This window comes from Protopterus annectens, chromosome 8.part0 (genome assembly GCF_019279795.1).
Source record: "Protopterus annectens isolate FY-2018-M chromosome 8.part0, PAN1.0, whole genome shotgun sequence".
In the NCBI taxonomy this organism is placed as follows: domain Eukaryota; kingdom Metazoa; phylum Chordata; order Ceratodontiformes; family Protopteridae; genus Protopterus; species Protopterus annectens.
The window spans coordinates 434390817-434412517 of NC_056741.1; the positions used below are offsets into that span (position 1 = coordinate 434390817).

A 21701-nucleotide genomic window follows, 5' to 3' on the forward strand; every position below is an offset into this window, starting at 1 on the left:
CGTTCTTGTACACCTGTAGTTTTTGGACTGCATTTTCTATTTTTGGTTTGAGTTTCGTTACTGAATTTTCAAAAGATTCTCCATTTTAATATTAAATTTTGTAGCTGGGGAATTATTACTTTTGGGTACTGTCTCTTTTTGAAGAGAGAAACTGCTTTGGTATAGTTTATAAGTTGTATAATGGCTCCTACAACTGTGACCTGGTCCTTGCTATGCCCGATTTGTTCTGGCTGGTGGAAGTGGTACTGTAAAAGAAAGGAAAAGTACCCTGGGAATGCTAAGGCTGCCTTTTTCTTTCAGTGCTATGGGCTATAAATGAGGGGGGGGGGGGGTGACTTTTTCCTAGCAAGACGGTGCTTTTAACTCTGCTCTACATCTGAATGGTGCGTGTTTATTTGAATGTAGTTTGTGCTGGTGAATAGGTTCAGCTGCAGTTTTAAAATGCCTACTAGAATGTCTTTTCCATCTCTGGATATGGTTTACGTAGAATATTTCAAGGACAAGAATTTGGTGCAGTAAAATAGACCTTGTAGTCCTATTAGGACAACCCCCCCCCCCATTTCTAGATACCATGAAGTGCTCTTTAAGTTTTCTTTATATTGCAGTTCTTATGGAGTATGGCATAATGTGCAATTGTACTAGTAACAAGCCATCACCCTTGTTAAGACTGCGCTCTTAAAAGCTGCAGACAAGCTCTGATAAAAGCAACTGACGTTGGAATTGGAGCCTCATTTGAATGTACTGCAACAGGTGACTTCCTTAAAACAAAGGGTCTAAGGCATGCTTGTACTTTGTTGGAGCATAAAAGTGACCCTTGCAAAAGCAGTGTTGTAAACCAGTTTGGGAAATGTGCTGCTAAAAGTATGAATACTAGAGCATGGATAATGTCATATTTTAGTAAACTGTGGGCAATGTCCAAGATTTGAAAGTTAACTCTGAGGTTTTTGGTGGTTTAGCAGTGTAGTCCCAGCTTTCCTTCACCAGTGTCTGCAGACATTGGTAGTCTGAATACTGCATCTGCTGTGTCCTTGTTTCTGATGACCACCTATTAGAGGAGAGCAGCAGGTCTAATGTGTTTAGTGAAACCTGAAAATGTTCTTTCCTATCTAGTATAATACCTATGGGCCAGACTCCTTGCTCTTTTGTATAATTGAACTTGTACATGGCTTATCTACAAAACGGGCTTACAATAAATCAGTTGCAGTAGAGCAAGTCTTTAAAATAGGACCTATATTGCATATGACATGTCCACTCCTATTTTCAGCCAGACATGCCTACTGAAGGCGTCCAACTTTCAATCTAAGGCACAAAGGACAGCTAGATGTTCAATGCAGCTTCTGTCTTGTCATGGTTGAATATTGGATACATAATTCACGTAAGTAACCAGTATATTCAACTTGTGCCTTTACATGTAAAGGTCCAAGTGACATGTTCATTCATGGTACATGCCACTTTGGCTACCCCTTGCACAGTATGGGAAGAGAGAGCTCTGTCACTCTGTCTAGTCCATTACAAAGAAGACACTCTACTTCCCAGATCAGTAGCCGATCTTGGATCCAGCTGTTTTTATCTGAGGTAGCAGGTCGGCCCCTCCTAGTTTGGTTGCTTAATACTGCTGTCATCAGGTTCTGCTTTTATTACAATATGTTTTGATTTCTATTTTTTCTTTTGTTTTTAAAGTTGTATTTTTTCTTTCAGATGGCTACTATAGCTTCTCAAGGTTCCGGTAAGACTTCAGAAGTGTGTGTCGCGATGCAACTCATGGCAAATACTTTTAAGAAATATACTGGTCCTACTAAAAACTATTTGACACCTAAAGAGTTTGAAACATTTATGAACACTGAATTTAATAACTTCATGAAGGTAATTTTTTTTTTTTTTTTTTTTTTTTTTTTGCATAAGAGGCTTTACAAAGCCAACCAGATAACCCAGATAACGTTGATTCCAGGTGTCTGCCAATTGTATTCCATATATAACTGGTCGGTCAAAGTTTGTTCATAGTTTGTTTTGCTGTCCAGTCAATAAGACTCTCTAGCACTCTTAATCAGAATGATTTTATTTACAAAAAGATGTATTTTTCAGTTTATTTTATAAAGGGCACATATGTCTCTCTTTTTTTTGTTTTAGACATTTAAGTAATCCAGCTTTCCAAAAGTCGTTTATTAGGTAAAACTGTTAATTGCAGTGCTGTAGTATTTACTACATATGCTGTATACCACTAATGGAGTTTTCACCCAGCCTATAGACTTTATTTTGATAGATATGAGATGATGCATACTGGTTTCAGGGGAATTCAACTTTTTTGTTTAGTTAAGGTATCTCATTTGTGCATCTTTCCTGTACAGAGCCACATTTAATAATAGCAAATTTAAAATGAGATTATTCCCACATGTTCAGGAAGTGATTTTAATATTCTTGGTAGCTGTGTTTGTAGAATGCTTTCCCTAAAGACTGCGATGTATAAATATTCTCTACCTTTAGAGCAGCTGATTTTCCCCACCCCCCAATCCTTTCTGACTACTCCATTATTACCCTGGCTGCCCAATCGCACATTTGTTTCCTTAGCACTAGGGGCAAGGGAGTGATAACATCACACTCTGGAGCCAAGGGCTATATTCAGAAGAAACCCCTGACCTGCTGGCATCCCTGCTCTGCATGAGTGCTTGGATTGCGATATTACAAGGTGAATGTCACACCTCCTGAGCTTCCCTGGGGCCTCAAGCTCAATTGTGTAATAATACACTATGGTCACACCTCCATCTACACAGTGAAACCTTGCTGATCTGATATCCAGCCTTTCTCACCAGTCCACTGTGAGCTTGACCATGTTGCTAGTATTGCCATCAGAAGTTTGGTAGATTCACAACTCCCCAACGTGCCCCTTTCCCTCATCCCCCTGCCCTGAGAAGCAAGGAGGCAGTCCATCGTTACAAAGCCAACCAGATTAACCCAGGTACTGTTGATTCTAGGTCAAGGCTTCATCCTTCTACCTCGTAGAGCTGACTAAGTAGCTAGATTGCCATTTTCATGAGAGCAGTGTGGGTGACAGAGTAGCAGAAAGCATGGTAAAATAGTACACTAAATGTAAGTAATATGTTCAGTTTTTGTACAGCACACCAGGAACCAAAGGAAGGGCACTGTGGAGTATAGTCTGGGGAGCAGAGGGAGTAGTAAATCAGCATGGAGTATAGTCTGGGGAGCAGAGGGAGTAATAAATCAGCATGGGGAAGTGTGTATGCATTTCTGTGTACAATTTTTAAATCCACAATGTGTTTCATTAAGAAACAACCTCTAGTTTAGCAATGGAATCGTAATCTCTACACTGAGTAAATTGACTAGATCATGGTTAAACTAAGAAGAGTGCTACCCTTTTCCTGAAAGCTATAAACTGGTACAGTGGCAATTTAAAAAAAAAAAAAAAAGTGCTTTATTATACATTAGGACTCATCATTTTTATCTGTAGTTTTTACATGGTTTGGAACATTATACACTTTTTATTAATTACTTTCTGAAATGCTGGTGGGAATTGGGGTTTATTGTAGACTGTTGGGAGAAGTGGAGAAGAGAGAAGAAGTGAGACTTAGTTTAAAAGTTTAAAGCCACAGAGAACACCTGGCAGTGCAGGGCTGCAATGGATTCCACACATTCAAGCCAGTTACTGCACAGGCAGGGAGCAAACGTTGGAGGTGTTCACTCCATATCAACAACAAATTTGAGTCAAGATTAGGCAAACAAGGATCACCCTTGAGCTTCTCCCTAGCTAGATTTCCACAGGCAAGTCCCATATTGTATCCTTGTAAGCTATAGGCCACCCTCGATGATCCAATAAACCCATAACACTTGCTGGAGGCTTTCTCCATTCAACCCAATACAATACTCATGGGTGACTTCCATACCTCTCAACCTGGAAACATCAAAAATCTGGGCAAAGGCCCATGAAAAGTAGGTACAACTGGCCAAAAATCTGGATAGTGATTATCATACAATTTGCATAAATTATGTAACCCCACCCATTCCAGTGGAATTGCAGGATACTGCAAATCTTGACACTGTACCAATATTCTAGATGTATTAGGTAGTGAAAGAGGACAATTAGTAAACTCACATTCCCACTATACTGCACAACCCAACCCACAGGTATGCAGACCTCTGTATAACAAAGACTCCCACACAGAGATGTGGTATGGTAGCACATTGAACATTCATTTATCTAATGCTAGTAAATGCACATTACTTAGTCATACTCAGGTAAACTTACAAATGTTTTCATGTGGGGACTCATGTTTTGTCAAGAGTCTCTGGCTGCTAAAACGTCCATCTGTAACTTTTATTCCATTTGTTTCATAAATAATAGTCAGATTCATAGACTGCTACTAGGCTAACAATCTGGGGGGGAGGGGGATTTCTAAGCCTAGCCAAGTTTCCTTCATCTATCATTAAGCTAAGTTAATGTAGCAAAGGCACTCCACAGGAAGCCTTGGCAACTGCATTGTGGATGGCATTTTGTATGCACTATACACTGGACTTGTTTAAATCCAATGTGGTACCATTGTGGAATATCTCCGTAGCTGGAGGAGCCTAATGGCTCTATAGCTGTTCATAAGCAATTTGGGACTCCTAAACTTTTTACACCTTAATGTTGGTCAGTTACCTCTCAACCTCATGGCACACACAATCTGGACAAAGCAAAAAATAATGGTGGGACAAAGCTTCAAAAATAGGGACAAATTTTAAATATTGCTCTTGGGGAATCAAATATATTGTGTTATTACTATGCATTTTCTGAAGGATATGAACAAAGTCAGACACTCAAATGCCTATCATTAGTGAATTCATTCCAATTCTTGCCGTCTGCCACACTAATCCAGAAAAAGATTTTTTGAGGAACAAAAATCTGGACAACTGAGTGGTATGCAATCTTGACCATGCTTAGGGTGTCATTAACAAGGGTTACTTAAGCACTCCCAAGTAATGTTAAGGTTGGTATTGCCTCTCACTATGGAAGCACTTCTCCCTCCATTTTGGAGCATGATTGTGGCTCTTCATGCACTACAAACATCCAATGAACCCACAATTATTGTCAACAGCTGCAGGGCAAAAAAAATCCACTTGCAGGTTTCTAAAAGTGTAATAATTTGCCCCATTTAACTACATCGCCATTCATAACTCATCCACACCAACTTAATGATTTTCTTGTACTCCTCTTATGAACTCTTGACCTGAGGTAATGGCTAAGGTTAGGCAGTTCCTAGCATACCTCTCAACCATACCGAATTACTCTGTTTTTACAGAGTTTTGGGGTCCAAATGAAGGAGTGCCACGATTCCAGAGTAGCACCCCTTCATTTCCGATTTTTTTTCTTTTGGTTTTCTTACTTTTTCAAATATCGCGCTGTCGGAGCTGACGTCCTCATGTGCGTGATGACATCAGCTCTGCCAGGCCTGTCAGCCAGTCGGAATCGAGCTCCTGCAGCTCACGTCATCATTTCCAGCTCATTTGGATTACTTGCTCTTTTGGATTTGCAAGCGGGAAACAATTTAGTTGGGGAAGTAGTTTATTTATTTGCTCGTTGTGGATTTGGGGTCAGAATTATCGTTGGGGAAGCGGCAGCGGAGTATTTGGATTTCTAGCTGCATTGTCATATTTATTATGAGCACAGCATTTGGAATGGATTTCTGAATATCAAGTAGTATTGGGGAAGCAGCAGCTCAGGCCGTGAGTTGCACTCATGGAATCAAGCAAATAGTAAGTGCACTTAACAAGGGAAGTGTGTGTGTGTGTGTGTGTGTGTGTGTGTGTGTGTGTGTGTGTGTGTGTGTGTGTGTGTGTGTGTGTGTGTGTGTGTGTGTGTGTGTGTGTGTGTGTGTGTGTGTGTGTGTGTGTGTGTGTGTGTGTGTGTGTGTGTGTGAGTGAACAGATAATGATTAAAAGATGTCCCAGTGAGTAACGGCTGATATGTTGTATCTTTCGGCTTTTCCCGGTTAGGGGTCGCCACAGCAGTTTTAAAACCCATACTGCCCTACCTGCTAAACATAGGACTTTGTTTTATAAATTTGACCTCTAAGTAACAAGAAGCTTTGAGGGACTCGCTCGACCTCTTATTTGGAGATTCACCCAACCGATAAAGGGGTAATATTGTGATGGATAAACGGTTCTTCTATTTGCATTAAAAATCTTACCTGTTGAGTGATGAAAATACTTCTACATGGTTGTTGTACAAACATCATATTAAAGGTTTAATAGATCGAGTACATTTCTTTGTTTGACATGCATATTACTGGTCTCATTACACAAGAACATTTTAGTTATTTTACAGTTGAACATCCATTGATCTATATGCTGTACTTGTGTATTAGAAGGGTTGTGAAAGGTCCTCCAATAGTGCTATTAGAAGTCTCACGATAATGTACAAAGTAATGCAGGCCAATATGTGAAGCTCACCTGAAATTTAACTGGCCTTTCAGGTTAAAATGCATTGTGTGTCATTACAGTCGAGCCTTTGCATTTGGTGCACTGGCCAGATGCATTTTCTTTGGATGTGTGTGCGGGTTTCAATGCTGTTTCAATGAATGTGAGTTTCAAGGGCAGACTACTTTTAATGCCAACTGTTTTCATTGTAAGACAGTATTGCTTTTACCAGCTGTCTAGTAGTGCTTGTGCACTGTTGTGCAGAAAGTGCTGTAAAAATAAAATCCAAATAATCGTTGTAGAAGTAAAGCAGTATGCACACACTAGTAATTGGGGTGAAATAGTCAGGTAATGGGACATTGGAATTGCTGCAGGGGGACTCTGGTGCCATATTTTGGTTGCCCATTCTTCAGTTATATTTGAAAGTTGGTGTCCCACAATTCCATTGGAGTGGGTGGGGTTACATAATTATGTATGTAAATTAGATGTTAATTAGTGTACAGATTTGTACCTATTTTTCATGGGCCTTGTCCAGATTTTTCATGTTTCCAGGTTGAGAGGTATGGTTCCTAGACGGACGTGAATGTGTGATTTGACAGTTATGTGTAGGTCACACCTTTTGCTCTGCTGTAAATCTCCAGCTACTCCCAACTCCACTTCGACAATGTTTTTCACTTAGATTAGGCAAAATGGCAAATATTGTATTCTGAGCTCCCCATCCCAGTGCAGTGGAAAAAGCACCGGCACATTCTGTACTCGCCAGGACTCTAAGATGGTATAGAAGCCCAGTTCCTCTAATTCTTAATGCAAAGAATAGTTCCTTCACTTTTTCTTTCCTTCCTTCACTTCTTTCCTTTTTTCTTTTTTTCTTTCCTTCCAGAATTGTGTTTACAACCTTAAATCAACAATTTTTTTACAGTTGCTGTACGTTTGAGTTCTTATGTTACCTAAATACCAGATCGAACCAAATATGAGCGCATTTGCAATGCCTTTCTTTTTGCAAAGGTTGTATAAGCAGGTGTCAGACTTGTGTTGAGCTCATAGCTAAGTAACTCTGATTTTGAAGAACATCTCCGATTTTGCCTCCTACGTCTATATTGTTCCTCTTTAAAATTTTAAACTCTGAACTCTAGGATGGTCGGTCAGTCGCGTATTTACACAGTGATTGTGGGGTGTGCACTGCCTGCATTTTACAAGGCAAACTTAACTTCTGTTGCAGAATTTTGTAAGAATTATGAACGGCATTCTTCTGCAACAGAAGTTGCCTTTTAAAATGCAGGCAGTGAGCATCCCACAGATTACTGCAAATGACAGTTGGCTAACTTCTGTGGCTGCACCACCTGCTGTTGGCTGATATTTTCTTCTGGATTTGATTTGTCTGACTCCATCTCGGAATATTTCCAACCAGCCTATCCAGATTCCAGGAGGACCAGTATGGCTTGATGTGATGTCTCTGACATTGCTTTGAGCTGCAAGCCTGAAGTGCAATGTTCTGTCTGAATGGCAGCTGTTTTTTTTTTTTTAAACTCTTCCTGACCTGAGTCTGAAGCTGACGTCATCAAGCATGCTCCTATATGTGGATAACTGAGGATGTGCATTGACATTGACATTAACTAAAACAAAAGTGGAAAAAAAATTCAAAGGGGCCACTTGTCATACCTCTCAACTGTATAACTTTTTGCAGACTGTCCAGATTTTTGCCTCATTTTTGGTCTCTTCCTCATAAAATTTTGGTTTTCTGGCAAATCATTGAGGATTAAAGTAAAATAGACTTTTGAGTTACAGACTTCATACTATTCAGAAAATTCATGCTAATTCAAAATGTGTTCTATCAATTTTCTAAATTTATAAGAGCAATATTTAAAAACTGACCCTATTTTTGAGCCTTTGTCCCCCAAATTATATATATGGCTTTGTCCAGATTTCTTGGTCTTGGAGGTATGCCACTTGAGAATTCCTAGCACCCTATTATTTAAGACCCAAAAACGGAAAATTCCTAGGAATTCTATATGGTTAAGAGGCATGGGACTTCACCCCAGTATAAACTGGGATGCTTACATACTCCCCAGATTTACAGATCCAGAGATTTCCTGACTTTGTAAACACAAACACTTTGGACCCAGATAGTCCATATGCCCATTAGGTGTAAACAACATACCTGACCTGGTACACTCAAAACATGGGAGAATACACCCCCCCCCCCCCCATGTAGTGTCCTGTCTGGTAAGGTCAGGCCATCAAGCAGTCTTCTTGATAATGGGTCAATTCCAAGACTCCGTTTAACCCAGGAACATTTAACTATGCTAAAGCAGGCTTCCTACTACCAAATGATGATTTGTCAATTTCATGTGTCTCCTGCCTTCCCCAAAACCCTAAGAGAAAGCTGCCTGAGCAGAATCTTTCATGGAAATCCTGTACAGTCATGTCAATAAATGCATAAAGATGGCTATACCTACCAGAAATTAAGCCTAGAACGAACAAAAAAGCAAATCATCATCCTGGTGGAATCCAAACACAAATAGTTGTACAACAACAAAGGGGGAAAAAGAAGTCCTAGCCAAGATTAGTAAGTGGTATGCCCAGTACGATAAAATTCACACTAATCGGTCTCCATAAACAATTGTCAAATTGTATACTAAAGCCAGATTTGAGAAAAAGATGGCCTCCAAGGCAAAGGACAACAACCACAAGGCTTTCTTTGGCTAGGTCTGAAACCTCAAAGTCAGCACACACGCGTGTGCAGTACTTATTTGTAAATGGAGCCACCTATACAGAGTAGGAAGATATATATCAAATCTGCTGGCTGACAAATTCCACTCTAGTTTTAACCCCCCTTTTTCCCCCCCAACTGCCCTCCAGGAAATATCAAACCATGCTTCACCATCAACTATCTCCCTAGGCAGTAGGTCCAATATGAGCTGTCTAAGGTCAAAAACACTGCATTGATTAACCTCCCATGATTCTTAAATAGCCTTGAAATATGCCCGATCAGGACTACAGGAGTCGCTGTTTAACCACTGTTTAGGAGAAACCTTGACAAGTGGATGGGAAACAGAAAATTTACCCTGGGGATCACTGCAGTGGCTCTGCTGGACAGAGGCACAGGGAACTAATGGCTCTGCTGGACAGAGGCACATGGAACTAATCTAAGGGGGCGGCGAAAGCCAACACATTCTGGCTAAGCTTATAGATGCCCTTGGGCAGATAGCTTAGTACTTGGTACTTACCTATGAACCTATATTCTCCAGACAGGGTTTTCACAAGTGAATGGAGAACTGCAATTGTCATCCCTCTGCATAAAGGAGAGCCCACTACAGACCCATAAGATTAGCCCTGTATATAAAACTATGAAAATAATTATCACAGAAATTATTTAAGAAGGACATGGACAACCTGCAAACACTGTATGCATCTGTTTTAGTTTAATCAAAGGGAGGTCATGCCTACTTGGACTTCAAGGAGAAGGTCTCCAAGGCAATGAATGAGGGCAGAATGGTGCATACTGCCTATCTTGTTCTGGCTAAGGCATTTGATACAATACTAAAGTCTAGCATTGAAAACCAACTCTGATATAGGCATAAACCCATATATTGACATGTTTGTGTAGGGTTTTTGTGAACAATTCTGCATAGGCAGATAAGACCCAGGAAGTTAGGATAGGGGAGGCTACCTCTACAAAGACTCCAGTCACTAGTGGAGTCCCTCAGGGCTCTGTGCTGAATATGTTCCTTTTTTGCCTCCACTTCCTGGAAGGCAAGGATGGTTTTGGTGGCCTCTGGCTGACTAATTTTGCCACTGGTGAAAACAGTCATAAAATCCCGCAACGTGTCCTTCCTGTAGGATGTTTAACACCAGACTGGTGCCAAAGTCACTGATTAAAACTCTGTGGCAGGAAATGTATAATAGCACTCTTTGGAAAGTCACCACACTAGGGAACTAACTCCTCAGTAGTACATCTGTAAGAGTAGAACCAGTAGTTAGGGATTTGGATGCGCATGTAGATGGTAACCTGGCTTTTAAGCACATGTCTAAGGTAGTAAAGAATCATTCTGTGTTGCTCAACTTATAAGCGAGGGCATGGCATCTGGGTCCAAGGAAGCCCTTGTCAGACCCACCACTGAATAAAACTCCTTACGTATGTACCTGATAAGGCACATACAACAACTGGTATGTACATGAAGGTTTCTCACAAAAAATACAGGACATAAATGGCATGTCCTTCAGACTGCCTCAAAGCCCTATCACTGTAGTCTGCACCTTGCAGACAGAGAGGTGATCTATATCTGCAAAATGAATAGAGATTTAAACTTTGCTTGCAACATAAATGGGCCAATGAGGGAGAAGTATGTTGCTGTATTCCCCTTCTCTGCAATAGGGAAGTAGAGCTCTTCCTTAACCCTATCTGACAAACCCGGACCAATGGATGGGGAAATAAAGATGCTTCCGGGTCTAGCACCTATGTCTCTAATAGACAGAGGAAGCCTGTAAATCTTGCCCTAACTTGCATATACACCTTTAAAATAACATGCAAGATGCACAAACTTGTGGGATACAAATGGCATGCTTATCTAGGCTTCTAAAGGCCCCATTGTTCATTGGCCTATTATACACCTATGAACCTATCCATCTGTTTCACTTTTCCATCAGTACTAAACAAGATGTTTGGTCTTAGTGTTAAAGACAAAAGGATTTGCTAGTCAATAGGCTTTTCATGCCCATAATGTTCTTCACCACCATTTTTCTTTTCTTTTGGGGCGATTGAGCTGATTTCACCCTGATATCTACTATCAATCTGAAACAATACAGACTTATGGACTGTCACCATGTTTTATTCGGGGGGGGGGGGGGAGTACAATCTGCAGAGCATTTGGTGTCGAAGTCCTGAAATGTCAAGTCCTGTGGTTTCTATCAACTAGGTAAGTTTCTGATAGAATTGCAACAGGCATCTAATATTTCCCCTTTATGGAAATGTTGCTTGTATGCTTCTATCTCCATTTAACTTTGCTTTTTTTTTTTTTTTCACTTTTGCTCTAGCTTGTCTTCTCCACCATTCAGAGTCATTGCAAATAATTTTGACTCCTTACATATTGACATCAGTTGTTTCCTCTGCAGTACATTCTGTCACTAGGATACCTCGAGTTTCACTGTTAGACTTACTTGTAAGATATGTATTGTGCCCTTGGTGATAGCCATCACAAAGCATTGCACTCCAAACAAATTTGTGTGTGTATCTTTTGAATAGGTCTTGAACTATGTATATACATGCACTTTATTTTGCAAATGTACAGTCCTGCCACAATCCCCAAGGACCACTCTCTACTTGATTATGGGTCACCTTGCTTCTATTCTTGCATTTTTTTATCTCTAGTTCACAACTGCTTATGCAAGACTTCAGATCCTGTCTGAAAATGTTGTTCCAAAAATGTTGCACATGTGGTTTCTACTAATTACAATACCCTGAACGAGTTCTGCTGGTTCACAGTGAAATGTCTGTTTTGTTCATATACCAGCTAATGTCTTTGTTGCAACACTTTCCTAGTAACTTGCACTGTTTTGTTTTACCTTTTAACAGCAGATCTCTCTGTTTGGGTAAATTTTACTAATACTCCATCACTCCATAGGCTCTGCATAGCTGTTGTATTTATGTTGAACTTTCCAGCCTTCTCTCATCCATTTCCTTCACTGTGACTTAATTGTGGTACTGAATTTGTGGTATTTAGTGTCACAATTAAGCACATTACATGGAACAAAGTGACTTCACCTGAACAAGAAATTGCATGAACCAAGTTTGATTTTTTTAGTAGCTTGGGCACTTGCTGTAGGCAGAGAGGGTGGGCATGTCATAGGTGGAAGCTCAAACTCAGAATGCCAGAACTGAGGGTGGGAAGGCCCTGGGGCTGGAATCGTGCACTCAAGCCTAATCCCAATTTGCTTGGCCTGGTTGTGATATGGAGTGAATGTACTTAGGCTAGGAAAAATCCAAATCAAGTCGCTAGGACAAGTTCCTTGACTTTTTGAATTCAAATGTCCTGGAGCAAATTGTCTATACCCCAACAAGAGGAACAAACATTCTAGATCTGGTCCTCGACAGCATGTCAAACAGGTGCAGTGCTGCAACTGTTGGACCCTCATTAGGTAAAACTGACCACAAATCTGTCACTTTTAAACTGGCACAAAGGGTAAACCTGGACTAAAAAAAAATAATACCCTCCTAGGTGAAGGTATAAATGCATTCCAAGCCCCACCCCAGGCTGAAAGTGGTAACTGCTCCAAAGCTTGCACTAAAGCCCTATACAATCACTTGCAAAGTGTATGGGCAGGATTCACGAAGGCTTGCACGGAGTCTAAGAGTAGTGTAAGACTCCATGCAGCCTTCGCGATCCAGGAGCAGTCTAAAGACCGTGTAAGAGACCAGCTAAAACTTATCTTACACGGAGTGGGCGTAGATAAGCTAATCACCTCACTTGCAGCCGAATAGCATGCAAATGAGGTTGATTAGCGATCCAGGAAGCCCAAAGCAGCCCGTGTAAGAGCCGTTTTAGCTGCAGAAATGTACTCCGTTGACAACTGAGTACGTTTCTGCAAAAACCACAAAGGGTGCATATGTGTCAGGCAGCATGCCAATGGCCAAATATGTGGCCATTGGCAAGGTACCCCCATGCAAATATGAGAAATACATTTTTTTTTTCGGCGATCGCCGGTGTTTAAACTCAGCACAGCCCCACGCAAATGGACTGCGCTATATAAAACATAAAAACGAAGGTTATAAACCCACAAATGTGGGTTTTATGCAATACATGGATTTACAATGCAGGGACCAGCAGACCAAAAACAACATGGCCACCGTTTAGTGGTTGCTAAGGGGGGAAGCTGAGTCTAAGAGATGTAACTAAGCATTAGTAGGCAATCTGATGCAAATGAGCATTAGGATACTGAATTCCACTGTCACATAGCAAATGAGCACATTCTGAGTAGTGTAAGAGATACATAAGGGGGAGGAATAGAGTAGAAGATAGGTGACATCACAGGGGGGAATAGCAGAAAGAAATGCAGTTCATTGGGGGGAATAGCAGAAAGAAATGCAGTTCATTGGAAGTCAGTTACATGACAGATGTCAGACACATATCATGGAAAGAGGAGTGCCACAACATAAGCATGGGAAAGTCAAGAAACGGAAGGTGTACACTGTTGCCTACACCAAAGTTTCTTGCTGGTCGTGCATGCGCACGTGTGCACGCCATGAAGCGTGAGTAAGACAGTGTGCGTGCGTGTAAGGCAGACTGAGCATGTGGGAGCGTGTTGGGAGATGTTTAACACTGTTTGCACGGGTGTGCGCGCGATTTAACCCGAATAAGCAGATTCTGAACCGTGTAAGTATGTGTGCGCGCGATTTAACCCGAATAAGCAGATTCTGAACCGTGTAAGTATGTGTGCGCGCGTGTAAGCCACTGAGCGTGTTTCTGCTGGTATGCACGCTGCTCCCCCCTGAGGAAACAGAAAGGAAAAAGGAAGCAACAGAATCTGTAGGAAGCTAGCAGGGAATACTGCTGGAGCTAGCAGGTGAAAACAATTAGAAGCAGGCAATTACACAGGCAGAATAGTAGCCCAGCCCAGCACTTAAAACTCTGCAAACAGCAGTGCAGGATGTTTCTCTCAGACACTGCAAGACAGGAGTAAGCTATTAGAAGTGAAAACTGAAAAAGCTGAACTCAGAGCAGAAATGTTAGGGGCTGCCATAGCTGTCATAATGAGACATAGGCGACTTGCTGAGGGTGGTGACAATGCAGATGGTGCCAGACAACCCACAGTGAGGAGACTGAGAAGAGTGTATAGGCCCAGGGTCACCTACCATGGGTTACATGAGCTGGAGATAGTAGAGCGCTATAGAGTGGACAGAGACCTCCTGCAGCAAATAGTTGAGCTGTACAGGCCACGCCTCACACACAGAACCAACAGACGGGAACCCATCCCAGTGGAAACCAAGGTATGTGTTGGCCTAAGAATACTAGCAACAGGTACCTTCCAAAGACCAACTGGTGATATGATGGGGATATCACAGGCATCAGCCTCCAGGGTACTGCACCAGTTCCTGGATGCCATGTCAGCACATGTCGGTGATCATGTATATTTCCCCAATGCCCATGAGGTATTGGCCAGCAATATGCGTCTCTTCCAGCAAATAGCAGAATACCCTGAGGTAGTGGGTGCAATAGACTGCATGCACATATGCATCAAAGCACCAGCCGGTGAGCGGGGTAGGGCCTACATTAACTGCAAGGGCTTCCCCTCCAACTGCCAGGTCGTGAGTGATGCCCAGGGCATAATAATGAATGTGTGTGCTGGCTGCCCTGGGAGCTACCATGATTCCCACATCTGGCATTTGACTCAGCTGTACCAGACATTTGCCAGTGGGGACATCCCACACGGACACCTAGTGGGGGATGCAGGTTATGCACTGGAGGCATGGCTGATGACATCCATCAGAAACGCACACACACCTGAACAGGAACGCCATAATGAGGCACACGCACAAACACGTAATGTGATAGAGCGTGTGTTTGGGCTGCTCAAGTCACTGTTCCGGTGTCTGGATACATCTGGTGGAGCCTTGCAGTACACACCAACTACATGTACCCAAATTGTCATGGTGTGTGCTATGCTACATAATATGATCTTGCGAAAACATCTGCAGCAGGACCAGCATAGGGCTGGGCCAAACAGCCCCCCACCATTGCCAAGGCCATCGCAGGCAGAGCATGACTCTGAGGAGGAACAACCTGAGCCTGCCCCAGTAGGCAGAAGGAGGCGTGCCCAGTATGCCCTGGCCTTGGCAAAGAGGCAACGCATAGCACATACACTGGCTCAGTAGGAACCCTGGGAATGATACCCCCTCTGACTCGCTCAAATAATAGCAGGGATGCCTAAAATGACATGACCTGCTCACAAACATGTACAGGAAGTGTAATATGTGCATCCGACAAGAGGCAGCCCTGCAGCACCACCTGAGGCATGAATGCCATGTGTTAAGTAATGTAACACCATGTACTATATGCACACCTGAGGACCGTGACTAACATCCTACCCTCACCAAGCATCATGCCACAATATAACAATGAGATGATCAATTGCAATAATTGGCTGAAGTATTGCAGTTAGTCAAAGTGGATCCAATGTGTGCCAGCCTGGGATGACATGCTGAGCATGACATGATGCTCCACCTGCTAGGACTGGCGTGCACCTATCAGTGCAGGCCGTATGGATACTGGCAAAGGCTGTTACCCACAGCGTGCCCTGAATAGGTAAGGCTCAAAACACAAACCTACCTCCATAGGTATCAGAAGGGATAAGAACCTAGATGTAATGCTACCCAATGCCAGAAGTCTAAACAGCAAGATGCATGCAGTCTAAACTCACCCAGTATGGAGAATGTTGATATCTGTGCTGTAACAGAAAACTGGGTCAAGGCTCAAAACAGCACCCTAACACTACCAGGTTACACCTCATACTGTGCTGTACAGCCTCAAAACATGGAACAAGCTACAAAAGGAGGGTGACTAGCAATAATTGTCAAGGATAACCACACCCCCATGTTGGTACCACAACAAGAAGCAGCATGGACTAGCCATGGTAAAGTAACAGTGGCTAAAACTGCCCCCCAGTTTATAGCCTGCTACAGACTACCATCCCACCACCAGGAACTGCACCTGGCCTTTGTTGGAATACATGAATATATCAAGTCCTCCAAACCACATTATATTGGGTGACTGAAAATACCCAGACATAGAATGGGAGCATGATACTAGCTCCAATACTGTAGGACAAAAGTTCATAGAATCCATAAACCAAAATGCCCAGGAACAAAGTACCACTCCCACAAGAGGGGTAAGCATACTGGATGCGATAATCAGCAACATGGGTACTGGATGGCAAGATGAGAAGTGTATTGCTCACTGGTAAGACCAGACCATAGAGTAATCACACTGGATATACACATCCTGACCACAGTCCCTGGCCAGAAAACCACAGTGAAAAACATGTGTAAAGCAAAATGTGCACTCCTCCAAACTGATGTGGAATCCATTAAAGGTCCTGTGCAGGTGCAAAATATGGGCCACACCTCAGAACTTACAGGCATTCCATGAACACTGCCAGGAATGCTTGGATTATGCAATCCTAAATTAAAACAAGACACAATGCCATACATGCAGGCATCTGGCATGGTGGACACCAGCCATAACCAAACCATGCAAGAGAATGAGGAAGCTACTACATGATAGAGCAAATCTAAAAAAAGAAGTAATCACTGATCAGTAGTATGGCAATAAAATATGTCCACACATACAATCCACTAAGGCCAGCCACAACAAGTTGAATCTGTGAATCTTGAGGCAATGTTACACCTGCCCCAAGTACACAGACAACCCCCAACTCCCCCTAAGAAATACAAATATATGTGAGAGATGCAACCATCTATCCAAACTGTAGGCTGAGCTCCCTCAACTCAGTACTCCCAAAACTAGTCAGGAGGAGAAGGTAACCACACACACCACAAACCCAGTCCCACACAGACCTATCACAACTGCAAACCAAAGACATAAACACAGAAAAACATTCCCGGAGGCCCGAATTACAAACACACCACACCAGCAGAGGCCTCCAAAGCAGACACCCAATCAAACAACCTCCAAACATAGCACATGCAACACACAGTACACAAAGTTGGTGTGCCAAACAGTCGCAGGCCAGAAGGAGAAACAACATGCCTGATGCAGTTGTAATAGGTGACTCCATAGTGAGACACGCTGCTGTCCCGTACACCAGACTGAACAAGGGAAAGGGTACAGTAAGCTGCCTGTAGGCTGCTACAATACGCCACATAACACAAGTATGCAGGTTACCCCAAAGCAAGTAGAAATATGATGCAGTCATAGTCCATGCTCGTGTGAATGACCCGAGATGTACCTCCCCGGACTACATGAAAAGAGAGACAGATGAGCTCTCCGATTATGTAGTCCAGGCCGGTATGACACTGACCGTTTGCAGCATCCTACCCTCACCAAGAATGATGCCACAGTACAAACACAGAATGATCTGTTATAACAAGTGGCACAATTACTGGTGTCATTCCAAGGGGATCCAATGTCTGTCTGCTTGGGATGTCATGCTTGACAAGCCACGCAGCTGTTCCAGGGATGGCTTGCACCTGTTACCCCTGGGCGTCTGGATATTGGATAAGGCTTTTGCCACCTCCATAGAGCCTTTCATAGGCAAGGCTGAAAAGAGTAACCCACCACCCTACAAAACATAAGTGGAAAGCAACATAAGGGTAATGCTGACCAATGCCAGATGTGTAAACCTCAATATGCATGCTCCCGAGGCCATCCCCAGTATGGAGAACATTGATGTCTGTGCAGTGACAGAAACCTGCTGCAAGCCTCTTGACAGCACACCAGCACTACCAGGTTATACCACATATCATGCGTTATGGCCCCAAAACCTGGAACAAAACATAAAAGGAGGGTGAGTATCCATATTCAGCACAGACACCCATACGTCCAGGTAACTGACAATGCACAAGGCATTGGAGTCCACCCATGTGCAACTAACCATAGGCAAGACTGCTGTACAGTCTGTAGCATGCTACAGACCACACTCTCACACACAGGAACCCCACCCAGCCGTCCTGAAGACACTGGACAGTATGAATGTCCCACCAAATACCAAACAAGGTACTCACAAATTACCACATAGGTGGTAAACCATTATGTATGGAAGGAGTAATCAGGGACCTAGGGACACAAGTGGACAGTAACCTGTTATGTGACACTCACATTGCCAATGTGGCTAGGAAGACTGTCTATATTGGACACCGTATCATGAAAGGATTCACAGCTACGTCAACAGAGGTCATTGTGCCCCTATACTGTTCTCTTATCACACCCATAATCTAGTACAATGCCTCATTTGGGATGTACCTTACCTGACACCTGCAGCAGTTAGAAAAGACCTCAAAGGTACCACACCAAGAGGATAAAGGGTCTCAAATATGTCATATGCTGCCTGGCTGTAGACATCCCAGCTGAATGCAGTGATATACTGCCTACACAGAGGCATTGCATGTCTGTTGTACAAGGCCATGTCCAACACAGGAGTAATGGACTCCACCCCAGAAAACTCAAAGCCATTGGAGCTGTGAGAGTGAGAGATGTCAACCTAAACACATAATGAAATGGGATGTGCTGGAGGGACAGATACATAACCTAGAGGCTCCCCACACCCTGGAACAGAATCTCACTCCATGTTAGGCAGAGCCCCTCACTGACACTCTTCAACGGGAACCTTGCCAAGTGGATGGATGATCGTAGAGTTACACTGGGGATTTTCACTGTGTCACGTCCAGACAGAGGCACAGCAAAGCAAATCATAAATGGCCATAATATTCACATAGCAAGGGGTGGCGAAAGCCACAAGCACTCTGGCTAGGCTTACAAATGCCCTAGGGTGGATAGCCTAGTATGAACCTATGAAGATAAAAATTGTACAGGACACTAAGGATAATCCCAAGGCTTCCACAACTGATGGTAGGAACTGTGTTGGGAATTCACAGATAATGCTCTGAATCACACAAATATTACAAACAACATACCAAACACACACACATTGCCAACATACATCCTGACAGGTGCAGTGCAAACCCCCCCCCCCACCCCCAGAATGCAAAATATCTATCCCAGCAGACTGCTGGCCCCCTGACATTGCAGATGCTGAGGTAACAGCCAGCATCTACAAAGCAAAACACACAGCAGCAATGGTATGAGATGGTATCCTGGGCTGAGTCCAACATGGACTCCAAGAAGAATGGAATGCCAAATCACACTACTGCTCAATGTCAGCCTTACCACAGGATATGTACCCAAAGAGCAGTGTACAACAACAGTGGTCCTTCTCAACAAAGGTGTTGCCTGAATGGATACTGAAAACTACCACCCCAGAATCCTGAGAAGCTCTGTCTGCACAGCTATGGAAAGGATCAGCATGTACCGCAGACATAAAGATATTGGGGACCTACTGACACTGGATCCTACCCAGTGTGGCTTTCTTAAGTGCAGATCCTGCCCCTAAACATGTTTGACCCATTTGAAACAGTCATTAAGGTCATTGATGAGGGCAATGTGGTCCACACAGCGTAGCTGGACCTTGCAAAGGCTTCTATACAATACCCTACGTGTTCATTATAGATATGCTCACCAGCTTAAATATAAACCCCTATGTCAGTAGAGGGGTTGCAAACCAGACCAAGGACAGAACTGACATGGTCAGACATGCTGCAGCCATGTCAGACTACAAACCAGATATAATTGGCATCCCACAAGGCTTGGTCCTGGGACCTCCCTCGTTTGGTATATATGTCCCATAGGTACAGGCCAACATGGAAGGACTGTCTGAACATGTTTGCAGAGGACTACAAACTGCCCACCATATCTGACCCTCCAGCTGACACAAGCATCCCACAAAAGGGCCACATAGAAACAGACAACTGGTGCCATAGCCATGTCAGCAAGCTAATTGCAGAAAAGTGTATAGTCAACCCCCGTGGATATACAGTAAGTGCCCACCAATTACCACATAGGTGTGAACCCATTACGCACTTAACATGTAATGAGAGACCTGGGGACACAAGGTGATAGATATCCTGCATTGGACAAACATGTGGCTGTAGTGTTTATAGAAACATACCATATACCCACCTAATCATGAAGGTTGTCAGATCTAGATAAGGGGAGGTCATTGTGGCTCTGCAGTCATCCTTCATCAGCGTTAGAATTGACTACAATAGCCCCTGTGGGATGTACCTCAGCAGACACCTCCAACTGTAAAGTCCCCAACAGTACCTCACCAGGAGTATCAAAGACCTTGCACAGATGCCATGTGTTGCCTGATTAAACAAACTGCAGCAACACACCCTGCCATACTGCCCACCCAGAGGCAAACTGTGCCTGATGTATTAAGCCATGTCCAAGCTGGAATTAATAAACATGTTGCACCTTGTACAATCTGAATGGCAGTGAGCTATGCACATGACGGACCTGAACCCCAGTACTGACATACATAGGACAAGCTGTACTGCATGATCCATAACACCAAAGCCACCCCCACTCATGAGTAAACTCCCAGTACAGGCTGTCCATAGAGTCACTAATCGATTCACTTCAAGAGGAATCTTGATGAGTGGACGGGAGATGGTAGGTTTACCCTGGGTATCACTGTTATGTCACAGGTAGACAGAGGCACAGTATACTAACCATGACATATGTCATGGCAAGCTCCACTTACAATGTGTGTCGAAGGACAAACACACTCTCCAACTAGCATTAGAAATGGCCTAGGGCACATCGCTAGTGTTTGCAAATGTACACCTATGTTGTGGAATACACTACCAATGTTGGACAAGCCTGGTTTAAGTAGTTCATATCTGAACATAATGCAACATGGTCAGATGTGCACAACTGGCCCCTAACCAGGCTGTTGTGCTCACTATGGAAATGTAAAGCAGTGATAGGACTAAAGCCCAGGATACTGTCCACCACAGTCAAATTACTGAACCAGTACACTATACGGTACTACAGTGTTAGGTCAGTATGAAAGGATGTTGACAACTGTATGCAAAGTATCCCATGCAAACCCTGCAGGCACAGTATAATCCCTGTTGTGTTCACACACAAAGCAGTTGGACAGTAACTACACAACATGACACACAACACACAACCATAAACTGGAGATATTTATTGAAGTTTACACTCGTCCACAAATGTGGTGGGTTGCAGAGTTCAACATATGGAAAGTTCACACTGGGCAAGCTCACACACTTTGATAAATGAGACATATGTCAGACAACATGCCATGGGAAGGCTGAACTGGGCATGCTCACACACTTAGGCCAAATCTCAGTTTAGCAGTTGGCCACACATCTGGTATTTCTACGTGTTTTTCCAGGAACCAACCACATTACAGCAATCTGCCCAGTGCACACAGTTAAATGACTACAGAGACATACGTGATATAGTGGATCCCTCCCATATGCAAACATCTTCCACAGATACACAAGTTGTTCATACAAACAGGGAATGCTATGGCAATAAAGACCTGCAAACAGTCTATCAGCAACAAATAATGTGCATTTGACAATTAAACATATGGGTGTAGAGGTCAACACTAGGCTGTTTGCCCTAGGGAATGACAGCTTAGCCAGAGTGTGCTTGGTGTCTGCCTCCCCACAGGATGCACATTCCCCT

The 21701-nt window shown here is 43.1% G+C and overlaps 1 long non-coding RNA gene across 1 annotated transcript in view; it reads left to right on the top strand.

Annotated features, from left to right (window-relative positions):
* Positions 1–21701, top strand: part of LOC122808852 — a 118562-nt gene that overhangs the window by 36873 nt on the left and 59988 nt on the right. The window contains exon 2 of the long non-coding RNA XR_006365835.1: positions 1699–1863. This is a non-coding gene — a long non-coding RNA (uncharacterized LOC122808852). The remainder of the gene's footprint in view (positions 1–1698; positions 1864–21701) is intronic.